Below are 26,563 nucleotides of genomic sequence, written 5' to 3'. Positions count from 1 at the left end.
TTGACATACAGTCACTCAATTACCACGTTTATGAGCTTTAGGGTCCTTGGTATCAATCATTTGTATATTCCCATTGAAATTAAACAAATCTGATTGGCTGTTTGTGGCTCTTCCCCCTTTCTGAATTTGAACCCCAGTCGACTTTACCAAGTTTGAGGCATCTTCTATTAACAGTGTAAGAATGGCAGCAATTTAAATATTCCCCTTTAAAATTAACAGGTGAATTTTGATTGGCTTTTGTAGGTGCCGCCCATTTTCCTGAATATTAATCCCAGTCACCCAGTGACCAACTATGGAAAGTTTAACAACCCTGCCATTAACGGTGTAAGAATGGCTGCAGTTTACATTTTCCCAGTGAAGTTTTTGACTCCGCCCACTTTTTGTAACCTTGACACACAGTCACTCAATGACCAAGTTTGTGAGCTTTCAGGTTCCTGGCATAAAAAAAATGTGTGAATGAAAGCAGTTTATCTACTAAGGAAGTCTGATTGGCTGTTAGTGGCCCCGCTCCTTTAGTGAACTTGAACCCCAGTCGCCCAATAATCGACTATAGCAAGTTTGAAGCCTCTGCCATTAACAGTGTAAGAATGGCAGCAGTTGAAATATTCCCCTTGAAAATCAATAGGTGAATCTTGATTGGCTGCTGTAGGCTCCACCCACTTTCCTGAATCCTAATCTCATTCACCCAGTGACGAAGTGTGGCAAGTTTGAGAACCCTGCGACTAACAATGTAAGAATGGCTGCAGATTACATTTTCCCATTTAAAATGAATGGCTGAAATTTGATTGGCTGTTTTATGCTCCGCCCACTTTCCCTGGATTTGTAACCTCGGTCACTAAGTGACCAACTGTGCCAGGTGTGGGGACTCTGGCTTGATTAGTGTGAGAATAGCAGCCTTTTCTATTTTTTCCATTGACATGAATCGGTGAAATCTGATTTGCTGTTCGTAGCTCCGCCCAGGTGTGCAGAGGGGGCGTGAGACCCCCACAACATATCATACCAGGTAGTAAGGGATCCACGTACCAAGTTTCGTTCAAATCGGTCAAGGCGTTTGAGTGATCGCGGCGCGCATGCACGCATGCACACACACACGCAATTTTATATACTGTATATAGATACAAAATTCACTGGTATAAAAACGTGGACAGTACAATACATGTGTTATGTAAGAAGAACATGTAGAAGTAATTATCTACTTACATATGTATTATTTTCCTGAGATAGCATGGTTGTTCCTGCTGCTTTAAAGAATATGTGCTAGCTAGATGAAACGCTGTCATTACATTTGCCTGGAGAATAGTTGCAGAGATCTGGTGCCACCACACAGATAATTACCTTGCTGCAGCTCATTCTGAATACATGGTGTTCCCACCGCGGGATTCCATTCAAGAGCGGGAAGACTTCAGAGAGCGTTTATCAGCAAAACGCAGCAACGTTTCTTTTTCCTTTCCTTCCCAGTTCCCGACCTATGGAAACGTTTCATGTTCCACAATACCCATTTATCAGAACAGTATTATTGAGCAAAGCACTCAAATCAGATCATCAGGATGGTATCAGGCAAATCGGGTGCATGCGGCTTCTGGGCAAATCAGGCGCCGCCGTAGACTTTCATTGAAAATATCGGTAAGCTGCCACCAAAAGAGAAACTTGGGCGCCAGACGATGCCCCTTAATTATCGTTTTTTGCAGGGTGTTTTCCTGTTTTTAAGCGGGCGACAAAGGGGAAATTCGGGTGAAGGTAATTTTTTTCCCCATGTTTTTTGTGGGGGTTAGGTGTCAGGTAGCGTGTTTGTGCGAGGGAGCGGTTAGGGTTAAGTGTTGGGAAGGGGGTTTGTGCAACGTGGTCTTAGGATTAGGCACCACCAAAGCGGGTCTCAGTTAGGCACCACCAGGGGGGTCTTAGGGATAGGCACTACCAATGGGGTCTTAGGGTTAGGCACCACCAGGGGTGTCTTAGGGTTAAGCACCACCAGGGGGTTTTAGGGATAGGGACCACTGGGGGGGGGGGGGCTTATGGTTAGGCACCACCAGCGAGGTCTTAGGGTTAGGCACCACCAGGGGGGGGTCTTTTGGTTAGGCACCACCAGGGGGAGTCTAATGGTTAGGGCCCACCGGGGGGGAAGGGGGGGGGGGGTCATAGGCTTAGGCACTACCAGGAGGTGGTTAGGGTTAAGCATCAGTAGTGGAGGGATCTGTGTGAGTAGGGTTAGGTTTAGCGATAGTAAAATATTGGTAACAATTACAGATGCTTTACTAACGAAAATTAACACTTTACATAGTAGAGTGTCCCTAAATTTTACGATATTCTACTATCAGCACTGTTCCTGCGCCCGATTTTCCATTGCTCCCAAAATTCACGTACACCTCGGGACACCCATCCACCTACCACCTTTGGTTATAAAAGTAAGATTTAATGAAAGGAATGTCTGTATATCTTCTAGAGTGTTTTCTCTTACGTACGGCACCTGGACCTCAGCTGAAGCTCTTCAGCAAAAGGGGGGGGGGGGGGGGGATCCTAAATAGAGACTGTTTTACACTTCAAAGAAAATAGGCGGAGGTAAATGAGAAGGAGATGAAGCCTACTGTGCCAGAGATGATTGCGCTGGTTGTCACAATGTGCGGCCGGTGGAAGCGTACCGGCAGGAGGCAGGCTCTGCTAATAGGCCATCTACATATTTATACTGCGGGGATCATGCTTGAAAGGAATCTGGTCTTCTGAAAGATTTTTACATATATAAGTATGAATGTGACCGTCTCAGTGTAAATAATGACTGCAACATGTTTTACGCACATAGAAACCTTCTTTCTGCACAGAAACATGGCCAATGCTGATGGAACTCCTTCAACAGTAGAGAAGAAGTCTTCTAAAATAACTAAATTAATAACTGAAAGATATTACTTTTACAAGACTTTGTTCTTTTTTACCTATCTAAAATAACTAAAAACTGACAAGTAGTGCCTGATGTCCAGATGCCCACCGCTCACACCTCCTCCGCCTGCCACCTCAAAATCCCCCCCCTTCATCCCCTTTGCTGCCTAAATGCCCCTCAGCAGCCTCTTCCAGGTCAGCCAGGTCAGGCATTAGTGCGCAGGCACTATCCCAGCTCCATGTGTCCTACATTGCGCGCTCGCAGCCAGGAGCGCTCTTCTGCCCATGCGCATGACTGTAGTCATGGCATCATGTGCTTGCACAGAGACTGCTAAGGCCCACAAATTCAAACCAGTACAGCTACATGTGCAAGAAAAAATACAATTTTATTGTGAGACTATTGCTTGATACAAATGGTCTTAGACTTCAATAAAATATTATGAAAACATGGATCAGCACAGTGAGTCCTCTATAGATTTTACCACAGGCCATCCTGTGTATTGCACTTTGCCAAATTGCTCAGCACAAAGCCTATGCAAACAATGGCTGTAGCTGTAATGGTTTAAATTTGTGGACCTTAGTATTGTAGATATACCAGTACAGCTCCTCTATTGCGTGGTGCAGAATTCAAATAGGTGAGGATGCTTATTTTTTCTGTTCTTTTGGATGATGCTTGCACAGAGAGTTTGCAGGTGCGCAATGTAGGACGCACTTATGCCTGGAAGAGGCTGCCAGGGGCACTTATGTAGCGAAGGAGGGTGAGAGAGAACAGGGGGAAGGGGGAGCGGTGGGCATCAGGACAGCTTACCGTACAAGCCTGCAACCCCCTGTTTTTTCCTATTCTCCTCAGCTCTGGTATGCTTTAAGAACCAGACTTTTTGGCTGGATTTCGAGCTGTGACCACTGTGACTGGTTCACAGTGATCACAGAGTCATTATCCAATGAATTCCACTCCTACCGGCGTACAGTGCTCAGCTGTCGTTGCGACAGCTGAGCGAGTGGACTGCAGCAGCGCCGGAGCGTCAGGACCATGCGGCGGTAAGTAAGTGAAATGGACACCCTGGCAGGGTTAACAGGCAGCAAACGGGGCATACATTTCAAATGCCAAGGTCTGGAACAGGTTAACATAAATCAGACTTGGAGCTGGTGTGCTTGAGGTGACCTACTAATCTGCTTGTCCTGCAGAGGCTAGTAGGCACCTCTTTAGAATAGTACACATTGTGTGTTTCCGAAAGCAGTATGTCTCCTTTGCCCAGGAGCTCCGTACTATTACAAAAATGATTGCCACCTTCTGTGGCGCCCGGCCGCCTTATTCCTCTCCTTTTTATTGACCAATGGACATTCCTCCAACCTTTGACTGCATGGTTGTAGACGGGGGCGTGTCTTCCTCCACGGAGAAGAAGAATATCCGCTTGCTGGAGGCGTGTCAGTTGCACGCTCTCTTCCATAGCCACCCAATCAGACCCTGGAGGTTTGTCTGTTGCTGAATGCCATTCAGAGTAGGAGGAAGATGTCAGCCTGGGGACACTGTAATTGACTCCAGTGGGGGCACTGGAGTCTTGGCACCATGACCAATGGCATCTCATAGATGGCTGTGCTAAATACTGGCAATCCTGCAACCAACCGGTCATCTGGGCTCCTGATGTGAGTAGTAGCCGATCAGCTATTACATAGAATTTAATGTTTCTTGTCGATTGCTAGTTTGGGATCCTAAATTTAAATGGTGTTAAGCACTTTTAGGGAGGGTTAAGATTAGGCATTAGGGGTGTGTGGGGTTTGGGTGGGTTGGGCATAAGATGGAGGGGTTAAGGTTAGGCACCTTATGGATAGGCTAGGTGGCGGGTAAGCTGATATTTTATTAATAACGGCTGATTCCGCTGGCAAACTGATGCAGTGCTGCAACAGCACTTACTACAAATCAGGGCTCAAAGAAGAATCATTTCGGGAATAATCCAATGTTATGCTAGATGCAACAAGCAAACAAAATTGGAGATGGCACACAAATGGCTCAGCAACCTTATCAGAGTAGCATAGCAAGCGCTACGAACCCGCAGGGGCTCAGGGCAGGACGAGTGGAGCTCTCGTCATTGCCAATTAGCAGGCATAAGTTCGCTATGCTACTCTGATAAGGCGTTATAACTTTGATAAGGCGTGTTAACTTTGATAAGGCATGCTATTTGTCTTAGTGAATCAAGCCCATAGTGTCTTGTTAAAGAGCAACCAAGTTAGAAAATAGCTCTGACCATATTGCACGCAGTTAGATTATATTATAAATAGAAAATACAACAATACTTCCTAGCTACTTCTACACCATTGTTTTCAATTTTTGATAAATGGATTGGGGCATCAAATTACGGCTACCTCCATCTAAAGAAATGCATGAAAAAAAAATTATAACCTACGTAAATGCAAATCACATGATTTTTCTGCAATTTTGTTTTGCATTTGCAGTCCTGGGAGCCTGCGTAGTAGACATCCCAGCATGTAACACGATCTTGGGGGAGGGGAGAGGCTTCAGCTTGCAATGAATTAAATAAAAGGTTATATTTAACCACTTCCTGCAAAATGGATGTCTAAAAAAAGGTCCTATTTCTGCATCTTTAGTGCAAATAGGATGTTTATATAAATGTCCATTCTGCCGAAGTGCACGTGCGTGCCGTGGGAGCATGCGTGCAAGTGCTTATTTAGAACTCTTCAGTCAATGGCATGAAGCAGTTGGAGTAAAAAAAGAAAAAAAAAAAAGAGTAAAAAAAAAAAACATGTTTTCATTATTGTACAAGGCATGGTTAATTTTTTATTTGGGTCTAACTTAACAAAGAATGTCACAGATTCCAATCTAGCTCTTTCCATTTTTCTGCTATCGGTAAAGTCCTGGGGGGGGGGGGGGGGGGGGTGTCTCTTTTCATGGAGCCTGCTGTCACTCAAAAGGCGATGAATGGGCCTTAGAAGGCTTATTGTAACAATCAGTGTCAGAAGGACTACAGATCTCTGATTATGTGGTGATCTGCAGTATCACCAATAATACAGATACTATATCTGATTATATGGTGATCTGCAGAATCACCAATACAGATATAGTGAGCAAATGGCGTGTAAGACGTGACAAAAGTCACTAGCTTTATTGCACAAAGTGTAGTGATTGGTGCAAACAGTAAGTTTCTGATAGATTCTCAGCGGTAATCTCACCGGTGGCGATGGAGGCTACAGATAGAACCACATCGGTAACCTCACCAGTGGCGAGGGCCCACTGGTGAGAGAGAGTAGTCAGACAGATCAGGTAGGCAACAGACGGGCAGATAAGGTACAGAATGAGTGAAGTTCAAGCAAAAGTCGGCAACAAGATCAGTGTGAGGATCCGCTCAGCTGGCTGCACTGGCAGACAGCTGTTTGACCATTCCTCTAGTCTGTGGGCTGCAGGTCTCTGGAAGAGAGACCTGTTTTTCCATTGCAAGTTTCTGGTCTGTTCTGCTGCTGAGGAATTTGCATACATTCGTTATGCAAATCCCCTACCTGCCTCCTTTGATGACTGGCACTATAAGAGCTTTCTGCTCCCAGAATGCTTTGCTGGTCATTCCTTCAGGGTTTGTAGTAAACACTCCTAGAGTGTCAGCCATGCTACTTCTTGTTAAAGTTAGCTTAGAGTAATTCATGGGACTGCACTAGGTAGTTTCCCTAGTGCAGTTAGGATTGCTTATCTGTTTGTTTGTTGCGATTGTCCTGTCCCAGAGGTGGTCGACAGGAAATCGTTCTGTGTGTCTGGGTGCTAACCGGAACAGCGGTTGTTACTGGTAGCCCCTTCTGATCTGTCTTGCCTGGATCGCACTCGCCTTGCGCTAGTGCTGTGGATCCTTCTGTTCTGTCTTCCTGGATCGCACTAGCCTCTAGCGCTAGCGCTGTGGATCCTTCTGATCTGTTTTCTTGTTCCTGAGTTTAGATCGCACTAGCCGCTAGCGTTAGCGGCTGTGGATCTTTCTGATCTGTGTTCCTGCTTAGATCACACTTGCTCTGGCGGAAGAGCGGTGGATCCTTTCTGCCTAGTTCCTGTTTCTCGTTCCTCTGTCTTGTCTGATACGGGCGCTTGCTGTAGGCTCGGTGAGGTAACCGTTAAGCAAGCGTTCACGTTCTTTGTTTCGTGTTTGTCTGTCAGTGGTTAGTTAGGCGTGCTTGTCTCTGTTGTGCTTAACACGTGGAGACCACGCATAAACGCGTTCGCTGTCGCGAATGAGTGCGGTGTTCGCGTTTAGTTAGCGTTTGTTATTTTCTTTATCATTCTCATTGTATTATTTGCTGTGCCTTTGCTCCTCTTGTGTTCTGTTCTAGTCTGTCTTGTGTCACTTCTGGCGATCGCCTTTCACGCGATCGCGTTCCTACTTTTGTTTCTGCTGATGTGTGTTCACCGTCGCAGGGTCACGACTAGATTGGTGAACACACATTTGTCCTGTCCCTTTGCTCTTTTTCTTTATGGGCTGTTCAGCCCCGCATTGTCTTGATCTGTACAATCCCCATCTGGCATCTGTGGCCGTGCAGCGATTGTACTCATCTGCACTCCACAGCGCCATCTGCCGGTGGGAATTGCCCTCTGCTGGTGCATTGCACCTAGCCTGGGTTCACCCAATTATACGCTTGTGGAAGGTTTTCGCTGTGTCAGGGCGCATCTCGTGCGCTGACCGCGAAACCGATTCCGCAAACGTTACAATCAGATGGGCAGAGGTACAGAATCACAAGGCAGAAAGAATAGTCAGAGCAGGCAAAGAGTCATACACAGATAAATACAATTGGTATCTTTTTCACTACAGATTACAGCTATCAAAGGTCTGAGCGCTAACACGAAGTATTTGCAACAACAGACAATGAGCAAATGACATCTACCAGCTTAAATACAGAAAGCAAATTCAAGCCACCCGCCCAGAGGGCTGAACCAATCAGCCGTGTGTGATTGGCAGGCTGGTGTCAGCTGACCGCAAGATCAGCTGACCAGTCTCCTCAGATTATAAAGGTCCTGCCGCCCCACCCGCGAGCGTGCTGACCTAATCTGATGTGCAGAGGAGAGACCTGTCCTGCCAGGGGCTGTGCAAGATGTCTGAGAGGATGCGGCTGCCGCCGGGGTGACGTCAGAAGCGGAAGCGGTGGCCGCAGCACTCTCCGCTGGTGAGGTAATACTGCTATACCAGACACTTATATCTCGTTGGGACAGGCAATGGGTATCATTCATAAAAGAGCTGTTGGTAAGGAGAATCAATGCGGGTAAACACAGCTGCCGGTATTTTAAACTTCTGGGTGGGCATTCATAAAAAAGTGTTCAGGTGCGATAGCACTGCGGAGATTTCCCGAACTAGGCTGGCGGTAAGCTTGCGGAGACACAGGAAGCTGCCGAGTTGATACATTTCTCTGTGTTCCGCTCTACTGCAGCTGCCTGGGAGGTCTGTGTCTCCATTCACTTAACATTGTTATCGCCACATCAGAGGGAGCGGTGTTTCCCGTCCTCATACCGCTTGCGGTATTCTTTATGAATTACCATTTTGTTACATTTGTTCCGATAATCACCGCACAAGGCGATGATTTATCACTCCGCTCTGTAGTGTCAGCTTTTCATGCGGAAAGAGGCTTTATGAATGCCGAACTTCCTTAGTGTTCGGTAAAGTCAGCTGTTTTAAGCATTTCCGCAGGCGGAAATGCTTTATGAATGATAGCCAATGACATCAATAGCAGAGTGACTATTTTTCTCCATTTAAATAAGCTGAATAAACGCCTACACAATTGGAGACCTGATACTAATTAAAGGACAACTGAAGTGAGAAGACTATAGAGGCTGCCATATTTATTTCCTGCTAAACAATACCAGTTGCCTGGCTGTCCTGCTGATCTATATGGCTGAGTAGTGTCTGAATAACACCAGAAACAAGCATGCAGCTAATCTTGTCAGATCTGACAATAATGTCAGAAACCCCTGACCTGCTGCATGCTTGTTCAGGGTCTATGGCTAAAGGTATTAGAGGCAGAGGATCGGCGGGATAGCCAGGCAACTGGTATTGTTTGAAAGGAAATAAATATGGTAGCCTCCAGTTGTTTTTTAAGGGACACATAGTACATCAGAGTAAATTAATTTTGCACTATATTGTTGAGAAAAAAATCTCACAGATCTGCAAGGTTTTGGAGTAGTCCCTCTCCCCATGGGGGATTCTCAGTATTTCCTTTATTCTTTGCAAAATCACAACACAACAAAACTATTCTCCCGGCGGATCTCTGGCCAGGCGGCTGTCGGGAATTGTTGTACACGTGTCGGATTGTCAGTCGTTATTGGCCGACTCAGCAGAGTTTAATCTAGCATGTGTACGAGCCTTTAGAGGCTGGGTGCACAAATAGCAGAAACGCAAGTGTTGCAGAAATTGCTGCGTTTTTGCCACTAATGGAAATCAGTGGGCCGCAGGAAAAAACGCATAACACATATGTGTTTTCTATGCGTTTTTAAACCTGTGTTTTTTAAAACGTTGGTTTTGTTGCATGATATTCATGAACGCATCAAAAACGTGCATAATGAAAGTCAATGGAAATGCAATAGTATGCGTTTTTCTATACGGAAAATAATACTGTTTTATGATGTTTTTCCGCTTCCTGTTGTCTTCCTAGTGATTTGCATAAAATGCAAAAGAAAAACGCATAAAAAATGCATACAAAACGCGTATAATTTTTTTTTTTATATATGCAAACCGCATATATATGCAAAAACGCATTAAAATGCTTGCAAAATGCTTAAAAAAACGCATGTGCGTTAAAAAAACGCTACCACAAAGGCACTAAAAACGCAGCAAAAACGCACAAAAAAAGCAAACACCATTAAAATAAAATGTGACATAAAACGCAGCCTTTCAGATTATGTTATGTGCAGCTAGCCAGAGGCAGGATTTTGGCACTCAAGGTATAAGGGCTCTTTCACATCTGAGCCGGTTTTGGACGTTTTGACGCAATGCCGATAGTTTGCGTTTTCTAAGTTAAAATGAAAGTCCATAGACTGGGGAGAGGGAAATGCCAAAATGCCTGAAGTCCAGTGTCAAGTACCCACAGTCAGTGATGGTCTGGAGTGCCATGTCAGCTGCTGGTGTTGGTCTACTGTGTTTTATCAAGGGCAGGGTCAATGCAGCTAGCTGTCAGGAGATTTTGGAGCACTTCATGCTTCCATCTGCTGAAAAGCTTTATGGAGATGAAGATTTCATTTTTCAGCACGACCTGGCACCTGCTCACAGGGCCAAAACCACTGGTAAATGGTTTACTGACCATGGTATTACTGTGCTCAATTGGCCTGCCAACTCTCCTGACCTGAACCCCATAGAGAATCTGTGGGATATTGTGAAGAGAAAGTTTAGAGATGCAAGACCCAACACTCTGGATGAGCTTAAGGCCGCTATCGAAGCATCCTGGGCCACCATAACACCTGAGCAGTGCCACAGGCTGATTGCCTCCATGCCACGCCGCATTGAAGCAGTCATTTCTGCAAAAGGATTCCCGGCCAAGTATTGAGTGCATAACTGAACATAATTTGAAGGTTGATTTTTTTGTTTTAAAAACACTTTTCTTTTATTGGTCGGATGAAATATGCTAAGTTTTTGAGATAGGAATTTTAGGTTTTCATGAGCTGTATGCCAAAATCATCAATATTAAAACAATAAAAGGCTTGAACTACAATTGTGTGTAATGAATATAAAATATGTGAAAGTCTAATGTTTATCAGTACATTACAGAAAAAAATGAACTTCATCACAATATGCTAATTTTTTGAGAAGGACAAGCCTCTTTTGAACATGTATAAATAATAGGGTGTGCATGGCCCGAGGACGGCTGTAGGTGCCAAAAATTGAGTTCATCAGTTTGAATTCACATAGATAGAGCTGGCAATTTCACCATATTGGCCCATATGAACAACCGTTCAACGCACCTGGTCAAAAACATACCTAGCCAGGGAACAGAGAGAGAGAGGGGCTAGTAGAATGAAAGAAAAGGCAAAGAGAAGATAGGGAAGGGGGGAAGGAGGAGGGGGGGGGGGGTGAGGGGGAAGCACACATTGGTTTATACTCCCGAAACCCTGTTCAATGTGTGCTGACATCACATGTTAAGATTGAGGCCCTTTGCACACTATTGCGTCATGTCGCAGTATTCTTCCACGTTGTGGCCATTAGTCACTAGAAGACTGGCCACAGTACCCGAGGCGCCGCATGACAAAAGTGCTTCCGATGACACAGAGGTGACACAGACTCTGCAGTGCAGTGAAATCAAAGGCACTGCATCAATCTATTTATATTGTTACGTTAGAAGTGTGGCGCGCTTGCGCAGATCGTTACAAATCCAGTGACATACTTCCTGTCCAGCAGCGAGCACGTTATTGAGCAGGGGCGGAGCTAAACAAATCACCCTGTTGGTGCCCTCTGCTGCAGGGTGTTTCAAATACGAAATGGAGGGGGCAGTGCGATTGTCCTCTGGCGGGCTCTCCTGCGACAGGACAATTGAACCCAACGCTGTGCGCAACTAGCCTCAAAAGACTTGAGTAAATTACATAGCAATCTACAAAAAATGAGGGCACACTAGACTTTTTGTTCAAAATGTCAATTGAACCCCAATAGGAATAACAATTCATTTTTTGATCAAGAGCAAACAAGAGTGCGCAGGAGAGCGGAGGGTAAATTACATTTGCATCAATTAGTACAAAGTTACGCTGCATGATCTCGAAACGTTGGCTTCGTAGTTTTTTGTTTGGAATACAATGAAGGCCCCTTTTAGACTTACCCAGGATTCCTGAGTTGTGTTCCTCTCCCTTGCTGCAAGGGGCCGCAAAGGCAATGCAAGGCTATCGCGCCTTGTACATTTAATGCGGCCCGTTGTGTCGCGCTGGAAGTGCCCAATGTGCTGCCGAGCTGACGCAGGGGCAACAGCGCGTTACCACTGGACTTCTGCGCCGATGGATGTAATGTAAGTCAATGTGCGACGCAAATTCCGATTGGCAATTGGCATGCAGAAATTGGAATTCTGAGGAAATCCCGCTTTACCGAGACTTTTTAGGCCAATCACAAGGCTCGGAAGCATTGGACCAATCAGAGAGTCAGTACTGTACAGTGGAAATCAGGTTAGCATTGAATTTTTGGGCCAATCAGAAGACGGGGAAGTGTTAGGCCAATTAGAAAAGGAGTAAGTTTACCACGGTTGCTAATCAGAAATGTGGACTCCGCATGATAGCATATATAAACTTTATTTTTTTTTTTTTACAATTAACTCCAAAATACCCTCTATGTTATTTTGCAGAGGTTTTGATGCACAAGATCCATGTCTGATCCCTCCAGCTATCGAGAATAACTGCTGTTTCTCAGGCTAGTAAAGTAGAATCCCGCTGACCTCCCTAATGTGGCCAGCAAAGGGCCGTGTCTTGGACTCCTACTGCGGCACTTCATTACGTGGAAGTCTGGGATCTGGAGAAGAAGCCTGGGGTGGTCATGTGACCACCTCTTCAGATTGCAAAGTATGGAATCCAAGACAGCCATAGCTGTTCTCTTTTATGTTGTGTAAGTGATGAGCAGGGGCTGCTGTTCATACAAGAGCACGTTATGTTACTGAAGAGATAGAGGCAAGTTTATTTCACCGGAACACATATTACTCAAGGCCTTTCACAGCAGTCTGGTTATGTACCGTGTGTCAGTCGTAACACCATGAAATAAAGAACAAAAGTCAAATGAAGGACCTGAACAACCAACGAGAAGGGGTGTAAACTGGACAAATCAATGCAGTACACAAAAGGAGAATTAGATCAAAAGACCTATTCACCCACAGCAGATACTGGAGTTAAAGGAGATCCGAGATGAAAAACTAACTATAACAAGTAACTTGTCTATATATCTTATCTAAAGTTTAGATAGTTTACACACCATATCTAGCTGCAAACAGCTTAAAAAGTTTATGATTATTTATTCCTGTGATACAATGAGAGCTGCCATGTTCTGTTTGTGATCATTGTCACAGGCTGAGGGTTGGAGATGCTATCAGCTTGCCTGTGTGTAAACTTCTCTTCCCTCCTCCCCTCTGCCTCTGAAATCAATGGCTAGTTACCTCCTCCTCCTACCCAGACTGAGCTCCCATAAGCCCTTGCTACAGTGAAAAGCTGTGGGCAAGGCTTGTTAAGTTTATAGGGAATTAAGAGTATTAAAACAAAAAAGTATTTGGCTTGAGGAATGTCCTATAAACAATAGGAAAGGAACACAATTATGCAATGAGTAAAAGTTTATCTCGGATCCACTTTAAGGACCAATCGAAGCAAAGCTTTGGTATAGTCAAACCTATTAGGAAGAGCTTACGTCGATGTCTAGTGGATAGCTTAGGCAGATAAGATCCCCCACTGCTAAGGTGCCCATACGATACTCGACTTGGCGGCCGAACGACCTTTCGATTCAATTATAATCAAATCATCTGAAAATCTGTGCCATAAGAGCATGCCTGATTGGCGACGTGACCAATTTTGGCCCAAATCATTCAGACATCTTGGTAAATCTAGGGCCAACATACTAGATTGGTGAAGTAGAGCTTTTTGGCGCCCACGGCGAACTGCATAGCGCCGCAGCTTGGCGCAGCTATAGCAGTTATGCTATAGTCCCCACCCGCGTACGGGTCATTTGGTGATCTCTCCGGTATTAGTATTTAACACCACCTCGAATTTGTGCGGCAGCAGGGTGAGCCGTCATTCGGCTCACCTGCGCCAAAAAGCCCTCTGCGGTGAGCTACCCTGTACGTTCGATCCGGTATGCGGCGTAAATGGCATGCAACATGGGGACGAGACACAAATGCGATGGAACCACCAGCATTGTCCCCTTAATGTAAATGTGCCCCCCTGTGCTTGCATTTATACTTTACCTGTCTGCTGTCACCCACCCACGATGCCCATCCATCTTCAGCTTCCTCCATTGCTGCCGTTTATAGCACGTGCATGATGTCAGACATGCGTCACGTGCTATACACCGGCAGCGTGGGGCCAAATTAAGGAAGCGGAGGATGCATGGGCACGCAGAGAGCGAGGAGGAAGGATCGGATGGGATACTCAGAACAGTGTCCCCCGAGCCCTGGATCAGGTGGGAGGGTTCTTGAAGCACCTCTGCTATTAGGGGACATGGGGAACGAGCAGAGCCACTAGACCACCAGGAAAGCCTTATAGGGGAGGGAGGGGGGCCAATAGTCCACCAAGAAAGCTATATGGTGGTGAGAGGGAGGCCAGTAGGCCACCAAGAAAGTCATATGGGTAAGGGAGGAGGCCACTAGACCAACACTGAAGCAATGTGGTGATGAGAGGGAGGCCACCAGGGAAGCTATTTGGTGAAGAGAGGGGGCCATTAGACCACTAGGGAAGCTTAATGGTGAAGGGAGGATGGACCACTAGACCAGCAGGAGAGCTATAATGGAGTGCGGAGAGGGGACCACTAGGGAAGCTATATGGTGGAGGGAGAGGGGGTACCACTAGATCACCAGTGAAGCTTTGTGGGGGAGCGAGGGGAGACCACTAGACCACCAAGGAAGCTATATGAGGGATATATGATTTGGTTTATAATATTTTTTCCTTGTCTTTTTCCTCCAAACCCAGGTGCATCTTATAGTGTGAAAAATACAGTAATTATTTTTAATCATTTTCATTGGGCCACGCTCCCAATAGAGTCATTCTAACTAGAGCAGCATAACTCATTAACATTTTATCCTACTGTACGGCTAATGTAGTGCCTGCCTGATCTTCTTGTCTTCAGACTGAATGGGAGACAGAGAGACAAACTATTCAAGTGCAGCCAAGAACTAGGAACAATGAAAACTTCTAAATGCATTTTTACTTAAAAAAAAACCCTCAAATTATTATTCTCAGAACCAAAGGAAGACAAATCTCAAGCCTCGAGTATGTAAAGAAGAAAAGAGACATACAAAATCTCTGCCCTGGGTCATTCCTTCACTAAATAAAAGCTTACAAACCCCCCAAAATACAGAAAAAACATTCGGCAATTTTTTACAACTTGCTATATAATGTAAGCGAAGAGGATAAAACCTCCCAGCCTTCTAATGCAGGGATTACTGAGTTCCTTAAGTCTGTTAATCTTCCCTCTCTAAATTCCGAGCAGTTTAGATTCCCTTAATTCACCCTACTCTATAAAATAAATTGCCATCGCATTCAAAGCACTTAAAGCAAATAAAACCCGTGACAAGCTTCACAAAAAGTGTTACAAAAAGGTCTCTAGAATTTCCATTCTTTTAAAGTGTACCTGCAAAGAAAAAGGGGAAAAGTTAGATATTTACTGTATTTTTCGGAATATAAGGCGCTCTGTCTGGACTATAAGATGCACCTAGGTTTAGAGGGCAAAAACCAAGCAAAAATACGGTAGATATAATAAGCCTGGTGCGTCCATGGTACAGGAGTGTCTTTTAGATGTTCTCCAATTATTGTGTCCCCCTTGTATCTAATGTGTCCCCCATGTGTCCCCTACTGTCCTCCTTCACTCCCCCTAAATAGATGATAGCAGCAGCATATCTCGTCTAATCCATCAGAACCCATGTCCATCAGGGACCTCTCCTATCTCTCACTGTCCCTCTAGTGCCGGCTTCTGCTGATGACATGATCAGCAGAAGCCGGCACTAGGGGAGCAGTGAGGGAAAAAAGAGGTATCTGATCGCCGCGGGCTCCGATGAATTAGGTGAGATGTGTTGCTTTCATCTATTCAGGGATAGCAGAAGACGACACAGGTGGAGTGAAGGAGACATGGGGACAATACAGTGAGCCCCTGATTTCTCAGTGGGTTGGCAGTCCATATCGAAGGGAGTTAGTAAGTCGGGGACTCCCTGTATTTGGAATATAAGACAGTGAATTTTTTTTTGGGGGGGAAAAAAGTGCATCTTAAATTCCCAAAAATAGGGTACCTCAGTAGAGGGAAATCTCTTGATTGGTTTCTCATCAGTACCACGCAGCCCAGCAGGGTAAGACACGCCTCCTTGTGTTGGACTTTTGTTGATAGGTTGGCACTGCGCTGCTTTTGTGAACTATGAGTGGCTGCTGGTTTTAAACCAGGCTATACAAAGTGCAGGAAGATGATTTTTCATTAGAGGCTATACTAGCTTAAAAATGGGTGACTGCTCCTCCCGAAATGCCTATTACTCTTGATGTGACTACCTGGACTATGTTATTGATGAAGAAATAAAGAGCTAAATTACTAATACGATAGTGCTGGATAAACTTCAAGTCCAACTCCATTTCCTGTTGTATATTATTGTGGAATATCATCAATCAGTCTCTTGGAGTGTATAATGGGTTTATTTACTGTACAGGAGGCAAAACAATATGTCTAACGAGGAAGCCTCAAAAGAGTAGAAATATACTTTGAGTTACATATTATAATTATTCCAAATACCAAGCCGGAAGGAGGAGCATTAGTTATTTGAAGCACAGTGACCTGCCTGTGACCCTGTCCACTAGCTCCGGTGCTGAAGTGAGATTGTTCGAGATAATTCATATTTACAAATGGATCCCGAATTCGAACTCTAATCCTAGCATGTAAACAAAGCTAACTTTTTGAACAAGCAATAATCTCACCTGGGGCAAGTAGCAGGTGTGGGCAATTAAAAAATCCCACCTGAAAGCAGTTAAAAAGAAATGGAGTTCTCTTACTGTTTGCATTGTGTGTCTGTGTGTGTCACACTGAGCATGGACAACACGAAGAGGAGAAGAGAACTGTGTCTGTGAGTTGAGTTGAACTTACCCGGGGCTTCTAATGGCCCCCGCAGACGTCCTGTGCCTGCACAGCCACTCAACGATGCTGCGGCCCCGCCTCCGGTTCATTTCTGGAATTCAACACTTTTAAGTCTGAAAACCACTGCCACTGCGTTGCCGTGTCCTCTCTCCCGCTGACATCACCAGGAGAGTACTGCGCGGCCTACGCAGTATAGTCTGTGACTGTGCATTACGCTCCTGGTGACATCAGCGGCAGCAAGGACACGGCAATGCAGGCGCAGTGGTTTTCAGACTTAAAAGTGTGGAATTCCAGAAGTGAACCGGAGGCGGGGCCGGAGCTTTGGTGAGTGGCTGTGCGGGCACAGGATGTCTGCGGGGGACCCTTAGAAGCCCCGGGTAACTTCAACTCATTTCCCCCCGAACCCCTACAGTATTCTTTTAAGTCAGAGGCAGAAAAAATGGAAAATGCCTGAAAAAGTGTTTTCTTTATTCACTATATAAAATTCACTGTAATCAACACGTGGGCACTACAATACATATGTTATGCAAGTAGAATAAGCATTTATCTAGCTGGGACAGTATGGCTTAACAATTTGAATACATTGTTAAAAGACTCATCTGCAGTATTCATATAGAGAATAAATAGATTATTGTGGCAGGAGAAATAAATAAACTATTTATGCTACGCGTAGAAGCAGCGAGATATACGGAAGGAGCAATCGCGAGCATAATTATGCGTGAATATATCACATTTACTCTTTGATGTTTATTTCACGTTAGCACGCGGCATTCACGCAACACAAATTATAGTTTGTCACAACAGCCTTGAAACAAGGACAAGATGCTATTCATAAGTAGATCTCCTGTAAATGATAAATGATAGCGCTCATCACAGTCACATTATATTGGAAGTGCGGATAGCAAGAAATGGATTAACATTGTGAACTGAACAAAAGAGAAAGAATGCAATCCCATCCAGCTGCCATTCATTCTGGCTACCCCTCTCTCTTGGGGAAAGAGAGAAAGGATTCTAATACCTGCCATGTTACAGAAGTCATATTGCTTTTGAGGGGAAGATCCTTGAAACACAATGCACAATCAGAAGAAGGGATGAAATCATCCTGAAGGCGAAAATTTAAAAGCCAAAGCCTGAATTTTGACTTACAAAAAAAAAGTTATCAGACTCCAAGCCTACTGCATTGTGTTGGCTCAAGAGTCACGTTATCTATGCAGCCCGTCCAGTGCAAGGCTAACCAATGTAACTGCCAGGCCGCTTAGTCACCGTCTTGTAACAGCTTGTTGCTGCTCCTACATTGTTTATTTGGCTGTTAAAGAGTTAAAGTAAAACTTTCTTTGGCGGCAGAGCCAAACTTTTCCTGCCGATGGGGAAGTGTTCCCTCCCCAGCCTGGCAGGCTCGGCAGCAGTCCCCATTTCTAGGGGCGGACGAGGCGGGTGTCTGCCTGGGGTGCAGCGAGGGAGGGGGGAGCCGCGGCCACACTGGGACTCAGCAGTGGGGTGCAACAACTTCCTTCCTCTCCCCGGGGACCCCCTCTGTGCTCCCCCCTCCACTGCAGAGTAATTGCAGTGGAAGACTCGTAGAAACAACTCACCTCCCTCCCTGCTCCAAATGATGTTCAGTTGCCGCTGGTCTCTGCAACAGGGGCCCCAAAAGAGGGAGGGAAACGTCGGGCCCACCTCCCCACAGCTGAGTCCTAATGTGGCCGCAGTGCCCCCTCCATCACATATACTGGGGGCACCTGTGCCTGGCTAACCTATACTGGGGGGCACCTGTGCCTGGCTAACCTATACTGTGGGCACCTGTGCCTGGCTAACCTATACTGGAGGCACCTGTGCCTGGCTAACCTATACTGGGGGGCACCTGTGCCTGGCTAACCTATACTGGGGGCACCTTTGCCTGGCTAACCTATACTGGGGGCACCTGTGCCTGGCTAACCTATACTGTGGGCACCTGTGCCTGGCTAATGTATACAGGGGCACCTGTGCCTGGCTAACCTATACTGGGGGCACCTGTGCCTGGCTAACTTATACTGAGGGGCACCTGTGCCCGGATAACCTATACTGGGGGCACCTGTGCCTGGCTAACCTATACTGGGGGCACCTGTGCCTGGCTAATCTATACTGTGGGCACCTGTGCCTGGCTAATGTATACAGGGGTACCTGTGCCTGGCTAACCTATACTGGGGGCACCTGTGCCTGGCTAACCTATACTGGGGGCACCTGTGCCTGGCTAACCTATACTGTGGGCACCTGTGCCTGGCTAACCTATACTGTGGGCACCTGTGCCTGGCTAACCTATACAGGGGCACCTGTGCCTGGCTAACCTATACTGGGGGCACCTGTGCCTGGCTAATGTATACAGGGGTACCTGTGCCTGGCTAACCTATACTGGGGGCACCTGTGCCTGGCTAACCTATACTGTGGGCACCTGTGCCTGGCTAACCTATACAGGGGCACCTGTGCCTGGCTAACCTATACTGGGGGCACCTGTGCCTGGCTAACTTATACTGAGGGGCACCTGTGCCCGGATAACCTATACTGGGGGCACCTGTGCCTGGCTAACCTATACTGGAGGCACCTGTGCCTGGCTAACTTATACTGGGGGCACCTGTGCCTGGCTACCCTATACTGGTGGCACCTGTGCCTGGCTAACCTATACTGGGGGCACCTGTGCCTGGCTACCTATACAGTGACCACCTATGCCTGGCTACCTATATTGGGGGCTAAAAAGCGCATTGCAAGTAATCAGTTTGTCCATGAGGGGGGCGCAATTTTGACACCCTCACCCGGATTGTAATTTAGCTAGAAACTGTAGCTTGTCAGGGTATGCAGAGTGGGCAGGGAGCTTTTATAGTTACCTGTCCTGACGGCTAGAGCGGCTTCTTCTCTCCTCCACCGTGGTGGCGATGTAATCCCAATATGTCTCCTCAGTTCCGCTCACATGATATGACTCATGATCAGAATCCGGGAGACAGTGTCAGCGGTACAGCTCCACCCGGTGGGGGAAGAGGGGTGATGGTAGAGTCTCTTGTCATGTCATGTGATCGGATGTGATCAGGAATGCCCTGCTATGTGGCACGCAAGCACAGAGCCTCTCCGGCTTATGGGCAGCGCCTGCACGTTGTGCAATGCTGAGGGCAGGAAAATGTGATGTTCCCTTTACACAGCATCATTTCCTCCTAACTATCAGCCTGCCTCTAGCCTACTCCCCGCAGCCTGCCTCCGCAATCTTGCTGCGCCTGCGTTCCTCAGAGCAATAAATTATGAACTGCGCCTGCATTCCCCACACAGCGTTCTGGGTCAGTGCGAGGTCGGAACAGGAATCGCGGCTGAACGCTGCAGTTGTGGGGGAAGGTTGAAGATAAGCTGCTGAAAAATGTATGACATGCAAAAAAAAAAAATCTCAGTCCTTGCCTTTAGTGAACCAGAGACGAAGCACCCTCATGTATTTTACCATATAGATCAGTGGGAACATTAGAGAAAACACCTACCATGCTTTCTGTTTCATTCTGCACTGCACAGCTTGTTTCTTAGCAGACCTGATAAAATCCCCGACTGAGCATTCAGTCTGGCTTTGCTATAATGACTCAGCTATAATGATTCCTGAGCAGAGCCAGCAGGGGGCAGTCTTGGACTTAAAAAGACATGAGAGAACACAGACTGAGCTATAAATATTTCTTAGCAAAGCCAGACTGAATGCTCAGTCGGGGATTTTATCAGGGCTGATTAGAAGCAAGCTGCGCAGTGCAGAAGGAAGCAGAAAGCAAGGTAGGTGTTTTCTCTAATGTTCCCACTGATATATATATATATATATATATATGGTAAAATACATGAGAGTGCTTCGTCTCTGGTTCCCTTTAACCACCCCCAACGGCTAACCGTAACCCACCCCCAACGGCTAACCGTAACCAACCCCCACATCCCACGGCTAATCTTAACCAGCCCCCACCCCAATATGCGCAGAAGAGAAACGCAAAAACGTAAATATTCGGGCACCCCCATTTAAGTATCAGTAATGATATTTTTACCCGCTATTTGTACCTCAATACCGATATTTCAATGGGCACCTAAGGCGGCACCCAAACGTACGGCGCTAGCGGGTGCCCAAATTTCCTGCTTCCGTTCTGCGTAATTTTATTAGACAGACCGCTGTGTAAACTCTTCGTACCATGTAAACTACATGCTGCAAAAAAGGTGGACGTTTCAGATATCAAGAGGTGTATTAGTTAACATTCCAGAGAGGAACGTCAAGTCAGAGGAGGATAAATCACCTGGAAGCCGATCTAAATAGGCACATAAAATGAACGTTTCCGCCTGCTGGGACTTTAGCGGTGCCATTATGTGACATTACAGGAGATGAGCCGAGTATTCCCGCGAACGCATAAAATCAGATACGTTGCCAAGTTATCCTGACTGGGGATTCACATATCAAAACAAATTAAAGTGGACCTGAACTCTTGTACAGGGCACAAGGAAAACATAGAGAAATGCACCCTGTGTGTACTCTGAGAGTTTAGCCTGTCTAATTCCCCCGGATCTCTGACTGATCACAAGCTTAATAGGATCTCTCAGTTGTGTTAGCTCAGGAATCTTCTCTGCCAGGGCAGAGCAGCTAATCTACAAACACAGGATGTTAAAGGCAATCTGAAGTGAAAAGAAGCATGATATAATGAACTGTATGTGTAGTACAGCTAGGAAATAAAACATTAGTAGCACAGATATTGTTTCCAGTACAGGAAGAGTGAAGGAACTTCACTTGTTTTCCATGCAAAAGAGCTTCTCTGAGCTCTCTGACTAATTTAGTCAGAGAGCAGTGCTATTTTCTGAAGCATTTATACTTAAAAGAAACAATGAAAGACAACACCAGATGGGATTTTACTGCAGAGAAGTTCAAAGAGTCATTAGCTCTGCTCTGTTTCATAGTTTAAAATGCAGATTGTAGTTTGTAAACTACAAATATTAGAGAATGATGCAATTTTATAAAAAAAAAAGCTATGTGGCTAGATTTTCAGTGGGACGTTACTGTCTTGCGTTAAAGTCGCATAACGCAGGTTACCGCACTGCAATGTTAAAGTGAACCTCCAGACTAAAAATCTACTCAGCAGCACTGAAAAGGCCTGGTGTTTCTTTAACAGTTTCACAGCATCAGAACTTTGTTTTTCTTATACAAGCCTCATTTTTAGCTGCACAGAAGAAATCTGCCTGGGCATTTTTTCCCTGATGCTGTGCAAAGCATGATGGGAGTTCTGATATTGTTGCTCTCTTTCTGCTGTTTTGGTGCAATTTTCTTTTTTTGGAATTTGAGATTTGAAGCCTACCGTGTGCAGCTGGGAGGGGTGATCAGGACACAGGAAAGTTGGAACTGTGTCTCATGCTCCCTGTCACCTACTTTCAACCAAAAAGATGGCTGCCCCCATGAAAAAAACATTTGCCTGTTCTTTTAAAACCGGGTGGGTAAGAGATTATAATACCTATCTATTTTAATTAATGTAGCTAATGTAACTTAATGACAGTATGTTTGTTTAGGCTGGAGTTCCCTTTAAGCCTATGCGACGTTAAAGTCGCATTGTAAATGTTGGGTTTATTGTGTTGCACTGCTGCAGTGAAGCATACTTTTCATTGCCTGTATGCTCTACTGTATCTACTGTATGCAACGGTTGGTTGGTGCTTTGCGTTGTCATTTTGCGTTGCCACCTTAACGTCGCATCATAACGCAACGTACTGTAAACCTAGCCTATAGCTGAAAATAAAAATATGAGACTCTTTTTCTTTGCTACTAATGTTCTATTCATTATCCATATTACATATACAATTCATTATTTCATTTCATTTTTTTTTTTTTTGCTTCAGGGTCATTTTAACCCTATGCTTGCTTCCATGAAAGCAGGAAGAAGACACACTGCAGATTTATTGCAGGCTTTGTATCAGTTGTAACAAGGAAATGTTTTTCTTTAATGGTTATTATGATGTTGCTTATCTCTTAGAGCAGAGAGGAAGTTCTGAGTTCAGGCCCGTTTTAATAAATAGATAATTTTCACCAGGCGGCTCCTGTCACATTTCCATACCGGAAGGCGGAGCATGCCAAAATCTAAAGGGCGATGAGCTTTTTTAGGGCACAATGGCTGGGAAAGTTTGGGGACATTCATAATGCAGAACATATCTGCCTGGAGTTTCTATAAAACGTCCCTGTCAGCATCCATTATCATTCCTAAAGTCACTTCTGAGGGTAATTGTAATATATGTCGTGCTAACGCGGCAAAAAGAAAACCGCTAAGGAACTCATCAATATTAAGTTGAAGGAGAGCGACACATAGAAACGCATCAAAGTTTCTGTATTCTTCTGAGGAAATGGTTACATAGTTACATAGTTATTTTGGTTGAAAAAAAGACATACGTCCATCGAGTTCAACCAGTATAAAGTACAACACCAGCCGGCTCCCTCACATATCCCTGCTGATCCAGAGGAAGGCGAAAAAGCCCTTACAAGGCATGGTCCAATTAGCCCCTAAAGGGAAAAATTCCTTCCCGACTCCAGATGGCAATCAGATAAAATCCCTGGATCAACATCATTAGGCATTACCTAATGATGGAGCAGAGTGTTCTGTACACCCAGACAGGCACCTAGTATAATAAGTTAGAACTCTTTACCGAAGAAAAACATGCAGAGATATATTATTATTATTATTGACTTATATAGCGTCAGCATCTTCCGTGGCGCTGTACAATAGCATACAGGGTATAACAATACAAAGTATACAATACTACAGTTGATATAAGACAAAAGGGTATAACAGCTAAAGCAGCAACAAATTCATACCTCCCAACTTTTTGAGATGAGAAAGAGGGACACTTGAGCCACGCCCCTGCCAAAACCCCTGATCACGCCTCCGTCACATCCCTAGTCACACCCCTAGTCACGCATACCATAAAGATTTCATAAGAAAAATATGTTGTTTTATAATACAAACCACACTGGTCCTTTCTATCCTGGTTCATTTCCCTTCATAATAATATTTTAAAATTAGTAATATATCAATTTAAAGGATGGGAATAAAATTTAGAATCAATTAAACACATTTTTTAGTAGAGAAATAAATATATTTACATAGAAAGAGGGACAAAGTCCTGAAAGAGGGACAACTGAGGAGGAAAGAGGGACAGGCCTCCCAAACAGGGACTGCCCCTCCGAAAGAGGGACAGTTGGGGGCTATGCAAATTAACAACATATTTTACAGGGGTGGGAGGTATGTACAATCATTACACAGCATTGTGAGACAAAAGGGGAACAGAGCCCTGGCCAAAAGGCCTTACAGTCTAAAGGTATAAGGTATAGGACAGTAGGTAAAAGGAAGTTGTGTATGGAGTGGTAGAAAGGTGGTTAGTGGGCAGGGTCCTAGGTAGGAGAGTGTGCTTGTCTAAAGAGGTGAGTTTTCAGATTGCACCTAAAAATAGTAAGTGTGGATGAGTGGCGGGTGTGTTGAGGGAGAGTGTTCCAGAGGAGGGGAAAGGATCAAGAGAAGTCTTGTAAGCGGGAGTGGGAAGAGGTGATCAGGGAAGAAGACAGAAGGATATCGTTAGCAGAGCTGAGATTGCGTGTAGGATGGTCTCTGGAAATAAGTTGATTTAGATAGGAAGTAGCTATGTTGTGGAGAGCTTTGTAGGCGAGAGTAAGGATTTTAATTTGTATCCTTTGTGTAACTGGCAGCCAGTAATATATCATACACCACCATCAGGTAACGCAACTTATTTAGAACAGAGAGGAACACACAGTGAATACAGGAAGTCACAATACCATAGAGATCACAGCAACTTAGTACAGACAGTGACATCTTGTGGTTGCTTTACTACAATGCAGTTTAGGTCATTCTGTTGATACTGCCAACAATGTTCAGTTGTTCAACCTACGTGGTAGACTTCAGGATGAGCTAACCTTACACCCACTACTAACAATAGGTTACTGACCTCGTAAAGTAGTGTATGGTTCTTAAAGGTGCATTTTTTTCAGTTTTGCATCCATCCCTAATTACAAGCCCGTAGTTTATAAAGTAACAGTGCTATACCCTCTTGACATAAATATTTAAAAAGTTCAGTCCCTAAGGTGACAATTTATGTTTTTTTTTTTATTGTACTTTTTTTTTGAAATTGGGGAATGTGGGTGGTAATGAGTTAATTTATTGTGTAAAACTAATGTATTTGTATACATAAAATGCTTTAGGGTGTAGTTTTACTATTTGGCCACAGTGAGTTTGTTGTCATGCGACCTGTAAGCGTCCGGAAGGACGCTTACAGGAAGCAGTATGAGGCTGTGAAAATCGCAATGATCCCGCTGTTTCTCATAGAAGCAGAAGATCATTGCGGGGGCTTAGATCAACGAACAGGAATGGATTTTCACGTTTATTGATCTCCGGGCGAGCGGGCGGCGGCGTGCACGAGCGGCGGGAGCGTGGACAGCGGCGGTAGCGCGGGAGGTACGGATTTCTCCGTCTCTTGGGTTTTTTTTTGGGGGGGGGGGGGGGAAGGGACGGAGGAATTCGTACCGAAGGGGGTAAAGTGGTTAACTTCTGTAGCATAGGTAAGAAACACCGGTATAGTCTAGTCCCTCTCTTAGGAAGTGGTTCTAGTGGACCTTTTCGATTGGAGTGCAACCCAAGTCCAGAAGAGGACATTCCATCTGAGTGGACATGGTTTTCTCTACATGTTTTAACAGTTGTCGCCTAAAAGCAACTCATGTTTTTAATATTATTGTGGATTTATTTTCCCTTTTGTGAAAATACTACACTACTGGTGCTTCAGGTCTATTTCTCCATGTTTTTTTTCTTTTCAGTCACTTGAGTTCCACGCTGGCCTCGTCATACCGGACACCCCCTGTATAAACACCAGATTCTTCATGGAGATGACCTCAGATGCCTGCCTAAGACAAATTGGGTCCAGCGTGTGTACAAGGCCTTACTTATGAAAGCCGAGGATGACGGCAGTGTGAACAATAAGATAAAGAGGCCATCACCATGGTACCAGCCTTTTCATTTCATTATTCAGAACCATTGTACATCATCTGAATCAAGTGTCAGAAAAGTGTAATCTATTAACCAGTGTACTGAAATGGGAACAACTAGCACTTTGCTAGTCGCGCGTACTGCTTGATCGCCGCCGCTCTGCGGTGATCGCCCGCACGCAGCAGCGGAAGAGGGCCCCCTCCCGCCAGAGCCCTGCGCTGCCCGGACCAATGAGTTCCAGGCAGCGCTAAGGGCTGGATCGGAGGCGTCTGACGTCAGGACGTCGGCTGACGTCCATGACGTCATTCCGATCGTCGCCATGGCGACAGGAGAAGCCAAACAGGGGAACGCATTATATATGCGTTCCCCATGTTTGCTATTGATGCTGGCAACAATCGCACTAGAGGGACACATGCGCCCTCTAGTGTTGTTTCATGTAGCTACCACTCTGGTAGCTTTACATGAAACAATAAGACAAAACAAGAAAAAAAATGTACTTCTGCTTATTTGGCGGAATAAATGAACCGCCAGGAGGGTTAAGGATTGTTATGTTACTAGTACTTCATTATCCAGCACTCTATCTTCATCACACTGCAAACTCAACAACCTTACACTAGACAATTTTGTGAATTAGCTCGTCTGTATGAATTGTGTTGCATCTGCAGTCAAAAGCTGGCTTTGAATTATCTGCAATAGACTAAATGCATAGAGACGCTCTAAGGCCCCGTTCACACTGCACGCGTTTCCAGCCGCGTTTTGGAAACGCATGCAGGTGGCCGACACGCACGACATCAGACAGTGCATAGAGTGCACTGTCTGATGTTCACACTGCATGCGTTCCGGACCTGTGCGGTCCGGGAACGCATGCTGCATGCATTTTTTGCCAAAACCCGTGGCTGTCCCATTCACTTTTCAGTGATGGGATCAGCCACGCAACGCATACAAACGCGGATGGCG

General features: G+C 45.3%; 1 protein-coding gene and 1 long non-coding RNA gene across 6 annotated transcripts in view; one reads left to right on the top strand and one right to left on the bottom strand.

Annotated features, from left to right (window-relative positions):
* LOC137547316 (uncharacterized) overlaps window positions 1–25,601 on the top strand; it is a 92,233-nt gene extending 66,632 nt beyond the window's left edge. Inside the window, exon 3 of the long non-coding RNA XR_011026561.1 lies at window positions 25,438–25,601. This is a non-coding gene — a long non-coding RNA (uncharacterized lncRNA). The remainder of the gene's footprint in view (window positions 1–25,437) is intronic.
* Window positions 1–26,563, bottom strand: part of CTPS2 (CTP synthase 2) — a 300,027-nt gene that overhangs the window by 141,926 nt on the left and 131,538 nt on the right. The window lies entirely within an intron of this gene.

This window comes from Hyperolius riggenbachi, chromosome 2, assembly GCF_040937935.1.
Source record: "Hyperolius riggenbachi isolate aHypRig1 chromosome 2, aHypRig1.pri, whole genome shotgun sequence".
NCBI classification, from domain to species: Eukaryota; Metazoa; Chordata; class Amphibia; order Anura; family Hyperoliidae; genus Hyperolius; species Hyperolius riggenbachi.
The sequence above is the reverse complement of the archived record's forward strand: the minus strand, read 5'-3'. Positions and strand labels throughout refer to the sequence as shown.